This window comes from Zea mays, chromosome 5, assembly GCF_902167145.1.
Source record: "Zea mays cultivar B73 chromosome 5, Zm-B73-REFERENCE-NAM-5.0, whole genome shotgun sequence".
NCBI classification, from domain to species: Eukaryota; Viridiplantae; Streptophyta; class Magnoliopsida; order Poales; family Poaceae; genus Zea; species Zea mays.
The window spans coordinates 10,533,636-10,546,296 of NC_050100.1; positions in this window are offsets into that span (position 1 = coordinate 10,533,636).

Sequence of the window (12,661 nt, forward strand, 5' to 3'; positions counted from 1 at the left end):
GGCACTGGCGGGCTGCGGGGAGGTCGCCGGAGGCAACGGCTGGCTCGGGCGAGTCCGGCGAGGTACGGAGGAGGTAACGGGGAAGGCAACCGAGCGCTGGGGCGGGTTTTATAGGCGCGGACGCGGCCGGGGCGTCGGTTCGACCGTTTGGCGCGACGCGGGCACGCGGGGCGCGCGCGCGGGCGTGCTCTGGCGAGCTCAGAGTGCGTCGAACACGTGGCACGTTGCTTCTGCCCGTGTTCTTCGCTCTGCTGAGCGGCCAGGCGTACGAATCTTGCCCTACCGCCTGTGGGAGATCTCTTCCCTGCACCTAGAGCTACCTAGTTCATGTGAGTTCCAAGAGTAGATGTGGTCTGGTTGAGGAGATATGGTGGCGCCAAGTCTTGTCTGTCTGCCCTGTGCAAACCGAGACAAAACCAGTGCCAACTCGTGTCAAATGGTTTTGGCTTGGGTTCAAACTTGTCCAGGGCATTCTAGGGTTCATTTGGCGCCACTTTGTCCATTAGGTCGACTGGTTTTGAAAAGGGGATCAAGGTGAACAGGTGGGATCTTTGCTCAAGGGTTGATTTTTGACTTAGGCAAAATCTGAATTTCTCCCTTGTGTTCAACCTTTGGTGATCTTTTGAGGACCTTTCTGAAAACTTTTTGGGGGTACTTCCTTACTATTAATTGTAGGTTATTAAGTATATTACAACTTTTATATTTGGCCCAAACCATGGTCATGATGTTTACATGATCTTTTGATCATGGCTTCAATTAGGGTTATAATTGCCTAGGGGGGTTTTGCTCTAGGGTTTTGGGAGATCTCCACTTAGATGTGCATTACAAACTAGGGCATGACATCCAAGGTGGATTACACTTGCTTAGGACCTAGAATTCCAAGTTTTGTATACTTTGCCCAATTCAGTCTTCATGTGATAATGGGTAAAAGGGGTAACCCTGGGATGGACACCCTGAGTAACACCTGGGGTGTTACAGCCCTCCCCCCCTTAAAGGAATCTCGTCCCGAGATTTAGGTAGAGTCCCTTGGAGGGTGCTTGAAAGTGTGGTGGTGCTGTTTTTCCTTTACACTCAAGTTTCTCTTGTTAACTGCTCTTCGAATGTCATCCTCTTTGCAACTTCAGAAGGAAGCCCTTCTTAAGTTAAATCCACAACTTAGACTATCCTTGTTATCTAAGTTTTTCTTATAATTGGATTCAAAGGGCAGGTGGGGGTGGGGTTTTGGGGTTACATACCGACTCCTTTGGGTAGAAAGTCGGGGAAGCGAGAGCGTAGAAAATCCTCGGTCTCCCATGTAGCTTCTTCTGCTGAATGGTGACTCCACTGAACCTTGTACATTCTGACCGACCTTGCCCGAGTTGATCTTTCCTTTTGATCTAGCACCTTGACGGGGTACTCTTGGTAGGATAAATCTGGTTCTATCTCAATGTCTGGTTCTGGGAGTACTTCAGTGGGTAGACGAACGCATTTCCGCAGCTGAGATACATGGAACACATTATGAACTGCTGACATGTGAGGTGGCAATTCCACTTGATAGGCTACGGGTCCACAAGCTTCCTTGATCTTGTAGGGTCCAATATAGCGAGGAGCTAACTTGCCTTTGATCCCGAATCTCTGAACACCCTTGGTGGGTGATACCTTAAGGTAGACATGATCTCCCACCTCAAACTGTAGAGGCTTCCGCCTCTTATCATGATAGCTCCTTTGCCTGGCCTGAGCAGCTTCTAAGTTCTTGGTAATAACCCTGACCTTTGCCTCTGCCTCGAGTACCAAGTCTGGCCCAAAAATTTCCCTTTCTCCTGCTTGAGACCAGTTTAGTGGTGTCCTGCACCTTCTCCCATACAAAGCCTCAAAAGGTGCCATCTTCAAACTGGACTGATAGCTGTTATTGTAAGAAAACTCCGCCAAAGACAGACACTTGTCCCAATCCTTTCCATAATGTAGTGCACATGCTCGCAACATGTCTTCCAAAATTTGATTCACCCTTTCTGTCTGGCCATCTGTTTGGGGGTGATATGCTGAGCTTCGGATGACATGGGTCCCAAGTGACTCTTGCAATTGCTCCCAAAATCGTGCCACAAATGGTGCTCCCCTGTCAGATATAATGGTCTTGGGAATACCATGCAACCTCACTATTTGATCAACATAAAGTTCAGCGTACTTCTCTGCCCTGTGGGTGGTATGCACTGGCAAGAAATGAGCAGTCTTGGTCAACCTGTCCACGATAACCCAAATAGAATCATGGTGCCTGGAAGTATTGGGTAATCCCACTATAAAGTCCATGCAAATATCCTCCCATTTCCAAGATGGTATGGGAAGGGGTTGCAAGGGGCCTGCTGCCTTCAAGTGACTAGCCTTTATTCTCTGGCAAGTATCACACTCGGATATGTACTTGGCAATTTCTCTTTTCATTCTAGTCCACCAATATAAAGATCTGAGGTCATGGTACATCTTGGTGCTACCAGGGTGCATAGAGAATTTGGAAAGGTGAGCTTCATCTAGTATCTTCTTTCTGAGCTCAGGGTCCTTAGGAACAACCAATCGATCTCCAAACCATAGAATTCCCTTGCTGTCCTGTCGGAAACACTTGTATTTCTCTGCCTTTTGCTTGATCATATCCTTGATAACCTGAACACCCTTATCCTCAACCTGTGCCCTGATTATCTGCTCTTGCAATGTGGGTTCCACCGAGATATAGCTTAGGTTACCCGAAGAAACAACTTCCAAGTTCAGCTTGCACAACTCATCACACAGGGTGGTCACTCCCACATCCATGCTCATACAATTACACTGGGCCTTTCTGCTCAAGGCATCTGCCACAACATTGGCCTTCCCTGGATGGTAATGCACTTCCAAATCATAATCCTTGATCAACTCTAACCACCTCCTTTGCCTCATGTTTAGATCTGCCTGAGTGAAGATGTATTTGAGACTCTTGTGATCAGTGTAGATGTTACAGTGAGCTCCCATCAGGTAGTGTCTCCATATCTTAAGAGCATGAACTACAGCTGCCAATTCTAGATCATGTGTAGGGTAGTTCTGCTCATGGGGCCTGAGTGCCCGGGAAGCGTAAGCAATCACTCTGTTCTCTTGCATCAAGACACATCCCAAACCAGTACCAGAAGCATCACAATAAACTTCAAATGGCTTGGTGTTGTCAGGTTGAGCTAGCACTGGGGCTGTTGTCAAATGCTGCCTCAAGGTATGGAAGGCATCTTCACACTTTTGGCTCCACTCAAATTTGACTCCCTTCTTTAACAGTTCAGTCATTGGTTTGGAAATTCTGGAGAAATCCGGAATAAATCGTCGATAATACCCTGCCAGTCCCAGAAAACTCCGAATCTGCTTCACTGTAGTCGGGGGTTTCCAATCCATTACCTCTTGTACCTTTTCAGGATCAACTGATATCCCATCCTGAGAGATTGTGTGACCCAAGAATTTAATCTCCTTCAGCCAAAACTCACACTTAGACAACTTAGCATAAAGATGATGATTGCGCAGTCGTTGAAGCACAATATGCAGGTGCTCAGTATGTTCGTCTTCATTCTTGGAATAGACCAGAATATCATCAATGAAGACGACCACGAACTTATCCAATTCTGGCATAAACACTGAGTTCATCAGGTACATGAAATAAGTCGGGGCATTGGTCAGCCCAAAAGACATCACCAGAAACTCATACAGTCCATATCTGGTAGAGAAAGCCGTCTTGGGAATATCGCTGGCACGGATCTTGATCTGATGGTATCCCGAGCGAAGGTCTATCTTGGAGAATACCTTGGCCCCTACCAACTGATCAAACAGAACATCAATGCGAGGCAGTGGGTATTTGTTCTTGATGGTCACCGCATTGAGAGGGCGGTAGTCAACACACATCCTCAAACTCTCATCCTTTTTCTTCACAAATAATGCTGGACATCCCCATGGTGAAGTGCTTGGACGAATAAACCCCTTATCCAACAACTCTTGCAATTGCTTCTTCAATTCTGCCAATTCCGCGGGAGGCATCCTATAGGGTCTCTTGGAGATAGGAGCAGTCCCGGGTTGCAATTCGATGGCGAACTCAATATCTCGGTCAGGTGGCATCCCTGGCAATTCGTCTGGGAAAACATCTGGGTAGTCGCAGACCACTGGGATCTTTTCCACCAGGGATTCTATCAGAACAAAGGCACAAGATCGGGTACAACCCTGGTTGGGTAAATACAACACAGTCTCGCCATAAGCAGGGGAATGAATTTCAATGGCTCTGGCTGCAATGTCCAATACTGCCTGATGCCTGGTCAACCAGTCAGCTCCCAAAATAATATCCACGCTATCCAATCCTAAGATAAGAAGGGTGGTTCTAATCACCAGACTACCAAATTTTATAGGCACTTGCCTGTTGATTTGATAAGTGGCAACTCTGCCTCCTGTCGTTGAAATTGTAATGCCCCGATCGGTATGGTGAAAGGGCAACTGGCATTTGGCACTAAACTTAGCACTGATAAAACTATGCGATGCACCCGAATCAAATAAAATAATCGCAGGATAATTCAAAACTGTAAAGATACCGGTCATGACGGGTGCTCCCTCTGGGATATCAACCATGGTGGTGAAGTTTAGTCTGCCCTGCCTCACTTGCACCTTCTGTCTCTTGCCTTGGTTCTGATTGACATTCTGCCCCTGCCTCTGCTGGTTCCTGGGGCAATTCTTGGCATAATGCCCAGTGTTGCCACAAGTGAAGCACCTGTTGTCATTGGCTTGGCGGTACTGCTGCTGCTGATTATTCCTCTGAGCTGGAAACTGGTTGCGGTTGGGTGCCTGCTGCTGCTGCTGCTGAGGTCGGATTACCCATCGCCCTTGCTGCTGCTGGGGTCCCCTGCCCTGGGTGTCGGATACAATCCTGAAGCGCTGTGGCTGAGCTGAGGGTCCTGCCACGGGGGTCTTCCTCTTCTTCTCTGCCTGCCTAGCTGTAATGCAGTCCTCTTGGGAGATAGCCATGTTGACCAACTCATTGTAGCTGTTGGCCCTGACGGTGTTGAGACGATCCCGGAGCTTAGTGCTGAGCCCCCTTCTGAATCTGTCCCTCTTCTTCTCATCTGTATCAGCATGATATCCCGCATACTGGCACAAGTTATTAAAGGCCTGGGCGTACTGCAACACTGTCCTGTTGCCCTGAGTGAGTGCCAAGAACTCATTGAGCTTCCTGTCCATGATCCCGGCTGGTATATGGTGTCCTCTAAAAGCTGCCTTAAACTCCCTCCACTCCACCTCTCGGTCCTCTGGCTGCATAGCAAGAAAGTGATCCCACCAAGTCCTTGCAGGTCCGCGAAGCTGCTGGGTGGCGAACCTGACTTTGGTGACCTCTGAGCAAACTCCATGGAGCAGTGGAAATTTGGATTCCACCACTCGCAGCCACACATCTGCGTCAAGTGGGTCCTCCGCCCTTGTGAACAGTGGAGGCTGGGTGCTGAGGAATTCCTGATAGGTGGCCGCCGCGGGGTGACGCTGGTGGTCTCCACCACCATAATGCTGGGGTGGTGGCTGACGTTGAGCCAGCTGCCTCAGAATCTCATTCTGCTGAGCCATGAGCTCCTGCAGAGTGGGAAGTGGGGGCGGCGGTGGAACGTGCTCGTTCTGGCCACGACGCTGCCTCCCGGCCATCTGAAAAAATCCACATACTTACTTAACACCACAATTCCAAAATTCAAGATTTTTATCACGAGGACAAAGTTAAAACAGCATGAAAGATCCGACTTCAACAACAGGGATTTTTAAGGGGCAGAGATTCTTCCTTCCAATTTTAAACTGATAAAAGCATCCATCACACAAGCTCCCAAGAGAGTTTAACACGGTTACATCAAATTGTTCCAAAATGACTCAACTCTATCTAGCCTAGTACCCCAAGGGTGCAAAAGCTAAGCTAGCTGCGAGGAGTCCGACTGTCCGACTTCTAAGCCTATCCTGGACACCTAGTGAGCGAACGAGGCAACACTTGACTCGGGGGAAGGTGGTCTTCCCGAGCCAGCAGTGTCCACACTGGAGGCAGGCTCATCTCCTCCCTCAATGTCGACGTCCTCGTTGGCCTCCTGGTCCTGGATCTCCTGGTGGTGCATGTCCAGGTGCTCGTTAGCCTCAGCAAGCTGCTGCTGAGTGTTAAGGAGCTGATCCTCGAGGACCTCGATGGTGTTCTCCCTGGTGCCCACCAGCTCCTCCAACTCCTGAATGTCAGTGGATAACTGCTCCACCTGCAAGTCCTTCTCCACCATTTCTTGAGACAAGTCAACCACGAGCTCCTCTCTGTTATCCAGCGTGATCTTTGTAGCCTCCAGTAGTGCCATCAGATGGGACATTGCCTCACCGCGCATCACCTGCAGACGGTACAGAGCATTCATGCACTGTACTGTCAAGTGCGCAGTCTGACCTGGGTAGATGGCCCAGATGTCCTTGGCATGCTCCACCCGATCCTTCCACATTGGGTCGTCCTCCTTCTCAGCGGGGAACAAGCCAATGGGGTGGGTAGCCAGCTCCAAGGGATGGAATCCGCAAAAGGTAGTCAACCCATGCAGAGCGATCGCCTCGATCGTGTCCTCTGCCCGGTACCCGAAAGACTCTGAGTCCAAGGAGCGCTAGCCTGGCTGCAGGGGATGAGGCTCCAAAGTCATCCTCACCCTACAGCGGGGCACCCGGTGCTTCTCGAACTGTTGCACCGTGTACTGAGGAGGTGTCGTGTATCCAGCCCCCTGAAGTACTTCCCACAGGATGCGGGGAAAGCCCTCTCGTGCAAGTCCGTCAGTGTGGGTCAGTGCATTTTCGTCATCGGAGGATCCATGGGAAGTCATCTGTGTACGGTTAAGCGTAAGTAAAAGAAAAAGAATTATAAAAATAACAAGGAAAAAAATAAAACTCAGCCCTTCTCTAGTTAAATGAAAAGGCACTAGGGACCTAGTTGGTTGTTATCTTGTTTTTAAGTCCTTTACTCAGTTATCCGTTGCGTAATTATGAATGCATGCATGCTCGTCCTGCACGGCCTCACAACAAGATAAAAGGGAATAGGGAGGAACTCCTATCCTGTAAAAGTGGCCTGTAGGGCCTAGTTACTTAGCCACCTAGCTACCATTCTATTAACCTAAGGCTTCACGTCCTAGGTCTATCCTGTTCGTCCTACTATCTATCCAACCTTGTTTCTATCAAGTTTTATTTAGAAAATTGATGGTATTTATATTTTATTGATTCCTCTGTGGTGGTACAAGCTCCGATACCAGCTGTGGCGGAACTGCCCGAATTATTCCAACTTAAGTGTCCAAGTCCCGCCTTAGAGGCTAGACCACACTTAAATGGGAATAACCCGTCAATCCCTCGGATCTAGTCCGACACGGCCACTGACAGGATCAAGTACCACAATCTCACTCGAAGGTGAGTCACAGAGCAAATACAATAAAGCATAAAACCATACATGCCATAATGTTAAATTATTACATCACCATCATCATCATCGGAGTTTTTGCAAAAGTAACCATCATTGTTTGAAGTGCAGCGGAATAAAACTAACGATAATTAAACAGAGAGATGGGGAAGCCTGTCCCATCACTCCTCATGCTCCTCCTCAGCCGAGGCAGGGTCCCACTCGACAGTCCAACCCGGTGGCAGGGTGGTCGGCCAAGTTATCCCAGCAACCATCTCCTCCAGAGAACCTGTAAAAATTATGCCACAAGCAAGGCTGAGTATACTAATACTCAGCTAGACTTACCCGGTGTGAGGAGTCTACTCCTCTACCTCTAGACATGCAGCTGTTTGGCTGTGGGGTTTGGTTGCCAAAAGCACTAGCTGAGTTTCTAAGTCAAGATTTTAACTTAGTCAAGTTAAGTGTGACTCTCTTAAGGCTTAAAGTGTACTATCTATTCATACAAAGTAGCAAACATTTTAGCAATCAACATCTTATATCATCTCCGCATCATTCCACTTGTTACTCAATGTAGCAGCATGGATCAAGCAGTCTCATTAGCTGCGAGAAGCAGACGATTCGAATCGAGTTTTTATCCTTGCAAGGTAAACCTAAACACACGACATGCAGGGGCACTCCGTCCCCACACACATCAACCGTCCCCATCGATTCCCTGTCAGCAGAGAGGGGCTCACCGCCTTGGCGTACAATGCCTCACTGACCCCGACTGGCCGTCGTGCAGTGACCGCACTTGTACCCACCATAACCGGAATGGGAGACCTCGTCTCAGGTCGCGTGAGGAGGGCAATCTGCTGCCAGGTTCAATCAGGTACTAGGCTTACCGATTTACCATATTTCTCGGCATGTGCTTAGTACGTTCAAACGCTTGACTCACGGTACCACACCTTAATCCTTATTCAAATTTTTATCCCGTAGACAACCAATCCCCATGGATTGTTGCCCACAACCCAACATCATTATGATACGAAAGTGGATACAATCAATTTCCTGACCTCGCGCGAGTGCTAGAAAACCACTCGACTTCTACCGAGATTCCTGATTAATAAAGCAGCTACTCGACTTAGCATACTAGTATTCATCTCAATGGGATTCCTGAGATCATGCAACTAGGGTTTCAGTCAACTCCTACACCTAAGTGCACAATTAATCCTACAATCATTAAGTATAGTAAAATAGCATAAATAACAGGTTATGCATAAAACCGGGGCTTGCCTTCCAAAGCAGTGGCAGGCAGGTCCTCTGGTGCAGGCTCTGGTGCTGGGTCTGGGGCTACCTCCTGAGCAGCTCCTTGCTCCGGCACGAGGATGTACTCTCCGTCAGCAAGATTACAGTCTATCGAAATGCAATGAACATGTATGTCATGATTATGCAAGATTTAAGAACATAAGCTAAAAGAAACTAAGTTAAGAAGTAACTTAGGGTTTTCTTAGTTATGCGGGGCTTCCAGTGGGTTAGGTTTAATACTCCTTAGGCTTGGGTTTTTTAGTGAGGATAACATAGTGGATTGGTATTACCTTGATACATTTTTAGTGGACAGACTTCAAGGGTTTTGGGATAACATTAATTCACATTATTCATTTTCCTTTCCTTGATTTCCATTTAGGGTTTCTAGGGTAGGTTTTAACTACAACAGGGTTTTAATAATTTTCAAAAATTCTGTAAAAAATTACAGTGGGTTGTCACTGGCTATTCTAGCTTGTTTTAAGAATTTGAGGCTTAGAGTATAAATGTTAGGTTTTAAACAAAAATAACAAAAGTTAGGCAAAAAGGGCCACTTTACACTACACCTTCTAGTTAGGGGTAGGTTCTGTCCTAGAGGTTATTTTTGTTGGCATCCTTTGGTAATAATAGGACTCTGTGCTAAAAATCACAGAAAACTAAGGGGTGGTTATTTAGTTATGATTTTCTTAAGTTTAATGTAAAAAAGGCTCTGTCTACTACATCATTATTTGAAAAATGTCAAACAGCAGATTTCATATTTTTCCTAAGTTCTCTTTAATAAAACAATAGTTATCCCAAGGGTGGGGGTGTTTTTACCTTGGGGTTATTTTTGTAGGGTTTTTCTAAGTTATCCTTGTTTTATTAATTTAAAAGGTAGCTTTCTTATTTTACACTACAACAGGGTATGATACATTTTTCCAGTGAACTACATTGACTAAGTATCTCAACAAAAATAGGGGTGCCCTCTGGCTCACTATTTATGTCACTTTTTCTATTTTTCTTAAATTTAAGCATATTATGGAATAAGGGGTTAAAACTAACTTAATGTAATGGACAGAGGGGTTTAACATTTTTAACTAGGTCAGTAGGTAGATATAAACTTCTCCAAATTTTTCTAACCTTAGTTAAATAGTACAACCATTTTTCTTGCTATTATTAAGCTTTTGGTCTAACCTGTAATTAAATCATAACCTTATATTTTTCTCTAGTGCTTATGGGGTTTTATATTTTTCTTAAATAGGTTACAATATTTAGAGTCTGGCAAAATTAGTTTGACCAAATTTGGATAAACCAAACAGAAGTTATGGGTTTTTAAAGTTTCTGTTTGAATTTAAATCAGGTTTTAATTAAGTTTTCCTGGAAAAACAGTTTGCGCCGAGGTCCCTGGGTTTAAACCGAATCAAACCTCGCAGATCTACCCTTACGCCACTATTCACTTGAGTCTCTGACTTTTTACTTAACCCCCTGGATTTCTTTCCCTCTCACCCGCAGTCCCTCCCTTAACTGAAACAGTAGCCGCGGGAAAGAAAAGGGTGGCGCGGCTTACCGGCGGCGAGGGAGGTCCGGCGAGGTGGTCGGTGATGTTCAGGAGGTCGCGACGGTCACGTCGATGTGCGGGTCGGCGTCAGAGGTGGTCGGAGCTCCCCTGGCCACGAACACAGGCGGCGGGGATCGACGGCGGCGCCTGCTCCGGCCAAACCACGGCGGGAGAGTTCAATTAATGGGCACGAGGAGCTTCACGAGATGACACAGAGGCCATGCGCTCAACGAATCGGGAAATGGTGAAGGGGTTTACCCGGTCCACGTGCGCCGGCGAGTTCTTGAACTCCGGTGAGCGCGATTTGACTTCTCTGGTGACGCGGGCCCTCGGTTCAAGCTTGAGCAAGGCTCACGGTCTCACCAGGAAGCTACCTGGGGCTTGAATCGAACGGAGGGGGACTGGAGAGGGGTTGGCCACTGCGGTGGTTCTTGGTCGGCACTGGCGGGCTGCGGGGAGGTCGCCGGAGGCAACGGCTGGCTCGGGCGAGTCCGGCGAGGTACGGAGGAGGTAACGGGGAAGGCAACCGAGCGCTGGGGCGGGTTTTATAGGCGCGGACGCGGCCGGGGCGTCGGTTCGACCGTTTGGCGCGACGCGGGCACGCGGGGCGCGCGCGCGGGCGTGCTCTGGCGAGCTCAGAGCGCGTCGAACACGTGGCGCGTTGCTTCTGCCCGTGTTCTTCGCTCTGCTGAGCGGCCAGGCGTACGAATCTTGCCCTACCGCCTGTGGGAGATCTCTTCCCTGCACCTAGAGCTACCTAGTTCATGTGAGTTCCAAGAGTAGATGTGGTCTGGTTGAGGAGATATGGTGGCGCCAAGTCTTGTCTGTCTGCCCTGTGCAAACCGAGACAAAACCAGTGCCAACTCGTGTCAAATGGTTTTGGCTTGGGTTCAAACTTGTCCAGGGCATTCTAGGGTTCATTTGGCGCCACTTTGTCCATTAGGTCGACTGGTTTTGAAAAGGGGATCAAGGTGAACAGGTGGGATCTTTGCTCAAGGGTTGATTTTTGACTTAGGCAAAATCTGAATTTCTCCCTTGTGTTCAACCTTTGGTGATCTTTTGAGGACCTTTCTGAAAACTTTTTGGGGGTACTTCCTTACTATTAATTGTAGGTTATTAAGTATATTACAACTTTTATATTTGGCCCAAACCATGGTCATGATGTTTACATGATCTTTTGATCATGGCTTCAATTAGGGTTATAATTGCCTAGGGGGGTTTTGCTCTAGGGTTTTGGGAGATCTCCACTTAGATGTGCATTACAAACTAGGGCATGACATCCAAGGTGGATTACACTTGCTTAGGACCTAGAATTCCAAGTTTTGTATACTTTGCCCAATTCAGTCTTCATGTGATAATGGGTAAAAGGGGTAACCCTGGGATGGACACCCTGAGTAACACCTGGGGTGTTACACGTGTGCTCTGCAGGTGGCTGACTTCGCCAGCCGTACTGCATCGGGGGCCCTCACGGCAGCTGTGTCTGCCGAAGTCGAGAGACTTCGGACACAACATGCTGACGCTGTCCGTGAGAAGTCGGCCTCCGACAGCAAGTGCCGTAAGTTGACGGACAGGGTGGCCGCCCTGGAGAGGGAGAAGGCCGACCTCCGGCGCCAGCTGGCGGCAGAGAGGAGGGAAGCCAACGAGGCCGTCGCCAAGGGGCAGGCTGCGCAGGCGGAGGCCAAGCTGGCGCGGGCGGAGGGCAATCTTGCCAAGGAGCTCGCCGAACATCTGCAAGAGCGGCTCACCGCCCTGGAGAGCCGCGCGAAGGAGGCCGAGGCCGCGATGCATGCGGAGGCCGAACGGACGTGCACGCAGCTTATGGATACATATCGTGAGCTGGGTGCGCGGACCGGTGACTTCGAGGTGCCGGACCGAGAGCCCGGGCTTCGCTGTCTGCAGTGGGTGCAGGAGGAGCTGCTGGAACTTCCAGCCGTTGCGGGGGGGTTGATGTTGTACGCCTCCCTGGTCACCTGCGAGGGGGCGATGAACGCTCTCTCCCGCGAAGGGTGCCGACACTTTGAGGCCTTCGACCAGGCGGATGAAGAATTTGAGCGAGATATCTATAAGGTCGAAGACCCCATTGTGAAGGAATCCGCCGGGGCCCTTTATGACCGGATGTGGGGTCTGTACGGTCGTGAGGTGGTCAGGGAGCGGGCCGAGACTGCGAGGGCTCAGGTAACGTTGTTGTTTGTTTGGCGTTTGCTGTATGCAGGCTGTGCGTGTGTTTGCTGAATCTGTGTGTCTTGTCCTAGGCGGAGCGCGGCGAGCGGGTGGACGACTTCGGGGCTCTGAACAGCGCGCTGCCAGACCCAGAGCCGACCCTCGCGGAGGCTGTGACTGGGGTCGCCCTGGAGCCAACCCCGGAGACCGCAGCGATCGCGACGGCTGCCCCCACATCCGCTGTGGCCGGCGAAGACCTGCCCCCGAAGGTGGCCGAAGGCGCCCCTGATGCCCCCGCA